The sequence below is a fragment of the Bison bison genome, unplaced genomic scaffold (genome assembly GCF_000754665.1).
Source record: "Bison bison bison isolate TAMUID 2011002044 unplaced genomic scaffold, Bison_UMD1.0 scf7180017864020, whole genome shotgun sequence".
In the NCBI taxonomy this organism is placed as follows: Eukaryota; Metazoa; Chordata; class Mammalia; order Artiodactyla; family Bovidae; genus Bison; species Bison bison.
Genome location: NW_011494592.1, coordinates 1,124,744 through 1,128,384, shown reverse-complemented (window position 1 = coordinate 1,128,384; position 3,641 = coordinate 1,124,744).

The following is a 3,641-nucleotide window of genomic DNA, read 5'->3' as shown; positions in this document are numbered from 1 at the left end:
GTTCATCAATAGGAAAGTGAAGGCTTGTCATTTGGTCTTTTAAAAATTTATTATTTATCTAGGCTGTGCTGGGTCTTTGCTGCTTTGCTTGGGCTTTTCTGTATTTGTGGCGAGCTGGGGCTACTCTTTGTTGGGGTGCACGTCTTCTCACTGCTGTGGATTCTCTCACTGCAGAGCATGGGTTCTAGTAGTTGTGGCACGTGGACTTGGTTGCCTAGTGGCAAGTGGAGTCATCCCGGACCAGGGATCAAACCCATGTCCTCTGCATTGGCAGGTGGATTTGCAACCACTGGACTGTCAGGGAAATCCTGGCCTTTTTTTTTTTTTTCCAATGCTGCTAAGATAGGAATTTCAACAGTGGAGACACAAGCAATAAATATTTTCTTGACTTGACTGATATGGATATTACTAGGGCTAGTTTTATAGCTAGTCTTGAGCCTTAGGAAACAGAAGAATTACTTGGTTATTTTCATTACAAAAAACAGATTTTCTGAAGTGGCAGAAAAAAAGGATGTTAGTATTGGATGGGGCCTTGGGGATCCAATCCCGGTAGATGAGGAAGGCATCTGAGATGGCATGGTCTGCCTGGAAATACTCATCTGGGGACAGAAGAAGCCTGGCTCCAAACTCACCACCACCACCAGCTGTATTACCTCAGTTTGCAGGATGCTTTCCTGCCTAAGTCTTTCATGTGACTTGTCTCATTTCTTGCTTCTAATGTGAACAGGGCTATAGTTATCATGAACACATCTTCTGTGTGACAAATGGGGGTGCCAGTGGCATGCATCCTGGGGACCCAAGAGCTGGAGGCTGTTGCTACAAAAACTGAAACAGAAAGAAACTCACATGAAAGTGGCTGCCTCATCACAGAACCAGTCCCCATCAGGGTCCGGTGATGTCTTTTTTCTGTGACCACATCCACCCACCTCTGCTGGGTCTTCAGTGGGTGAATCAGGATCACCTTGGAGACCTCCTCCGTGCCCACAGCCCACCCCACCCTTCAGATCATCAAATGTTACTTCCACATAACCTTCTCTCTCCTTCCCAGATGGGAAAACTGAGGCACCCCAGACAAATCACCATGCTTTCCCAAACTAGGTAGAAGTTCACTTCTGTAAGCACAACTTTGCACTAAAAAAAAAAAAAAGAAAAAGAAACAGCAGTATTGCATTTCAAATTAATTCACAAGCATTGATTGCTTTTACAAAGTGAACTTTCAGTACAACTTAAGGAGTGAACTCAAAATGAGAATGAGGATGGTCAGGGAGTCTGGGAAAGCTGTATTAAAAAAAGAGTGGTTACCAGTCACTCCATATTTATTATTTCTCTTTATCCTCATACTATCATTAAGCGTCATTAAACACTTTGACCCTCCCTCCTTAGAAGGTATAAACGAGGCTTAGAGAAGTTAAGTAAATGGCCCAAGTTTCAGTAAATAGGAAATAGTAGAGACAGGACATGAACCAGAGTCTCACATCTTCAAAACTTCTGCACTTTCTCAAACTTTGACTTCTGGTTTTCTGAGCAGCCACTGAAACACAGAAACACAAAAGCATAAGTAAAAAACACCACCAGCAAAAAAGCACACAAAAAGGAAAAACCTCAAACAAAACCTTGGTCTCAGGAATCTTTTGACTTTCCATCGAGTACACTGACTCTGAAGCTCTGGAAAATAATCAGTAAAGGATCACATAAAAATAGACATAAAAATTCATTTTATTGAGCAGTGTCATCTGATAAAAATTTAATTGTAAGCTGCAAATGTGAGCCTCATAGGGAATTAAATTTTTTGTAGAACCTGCATTTAAAAGAAAGAGATAAGATTAATTTTTGTGTATTTTATTTAACCCAGTAGATCCAAAATATTGTCATTTGAACACATAATTAATATAATAACAATCAGTGAGATATTTTATGTCCTTTATTTAATAATAAAAGAATGTAAACTATGTCATCTGTGACATTCAGGGTGTGTTTTATACTTTAGATGCTCAAGAGCCATGTATGGTGAGTGTATAGTGCAGGTCTATAAGTAAAGAGAAGGAAAAAATTCCTGGAAGGATGGTCGTTGGGTATCAAGGCCATGGTTATTTCTTAAGGGCTTGAAATTTACCCTGGCATGGGGTGTTGAAAATATCAGCAAGAAGTAAGATAAGAGAATGGTTGTTATGCCTAAATTATATATAACAACCACTCTCTCATCTTACTATTGAAATTATATACAAGCCTCTGTCCTCATCTTTTGAAGTAAAAGGCTGATTGAAGAGCTAATGATTGGGAAATGTGAAGATGCAGAAACTGTGAGGCTGGGAAACTGGTAACAATTTATACTATAAGTCTGCTATATAGCAGAATCACCGAACTCACGATTATCTGCAAGATACTGGTACAGGCCTGATACACTTTCCTGAACTGTTTCTTATAAGAGGCAGACCCTCCATTAGATGAAAACTACTGACCACAAGAACACTGACCCCAGACTGGTTGGAACCAGAAGGCTGTTGTTGCTGACTCCCAATTACCTCACCACCAGCCAATCAGAAGAATATCCACAAGCTGGCTACGCCCTGCTCCTTGAATCATAACACTCCTCATGACCCCTTCCAGGGTGGATCACAGCAGTTTTGAGGACAGCAGTCTGCTGGGGCCCCCTTTGCCTGGCAAAGCAATGAAGCTATTTCTATTTCACCCAAAACTTTGTCTCCAAGATTTAATTTGGCACTGGTGTATGGAAGCTGAATTTCAGCAATGTTATTATTATTTTTGATTTAAGAAAGTTAAACATTTCACACACGGAATAGGAATGAGATGAAGGGAGCAGATTCGAAGTGAAGAACCGCTGGGTTCACGTTCAAGCTTCGTTCCCCACCAGCAATTCTGGGAAGGTTGTTTAATCGCCTTGAACTCAGTTGCCTTGTTTGCAAAAGGGGATCCCACGACCTGCCTTGTGGAGATCTCAATTGAGAGAATGTGGCAATGATCACGGAGCCAATTTCTGCAGCTCACTTCCTTCTTTTTATAGTAACTTCCCTGCCTTCCGTGCAAAGTCCAGAAATAGAAGTCAGCCTGAATCCCATTACTAAGAACTCGGCTTTGGGCCATTTCCCAGGAAGTGAACACACGTCAATTGGTCATAGACTCAGGGGAGCACAAATAGAATTTTCCTCCTTGTTTTTTGGTAACTCCCCTGCATCTCTGAGGGCTTCGCTAGTGGCTCAGTTGGTAAGGAATCTGCCTGCAATGCAGGAGGCCTGGGTTCAATCCCTAGGTAGGGAAGATCCTCTAGAGAAGAGAATGGCTACCTACTCCAGCATTCTTGCCTTGAGAATTCCATGGACAGAGGAGCCTGTTGGGCTACAGTCCATGCGGTCACAAAGAATTGGGTACTACTGAGCGACTAACTGGAGAAGGCAATGGCAATCCACTCCAGTACTCTTGCCTGGAAAATCCCATGGATGGAGGAGCCTGGTAGGCTGCAGTCCATGGGGTCGCTAAGAGTCGGACCTGACTGAGCGACTTCACTTTCACTTTTCACTTTCATGCATTGGAGAAGGAAATGGCAACCCACTCCAGTGTTCTTGCCTGGAGAATCCCAGGGACAGGGAGCCTGGTGGGCTGCTGTCTCTGGGGTCTGTCTCTGG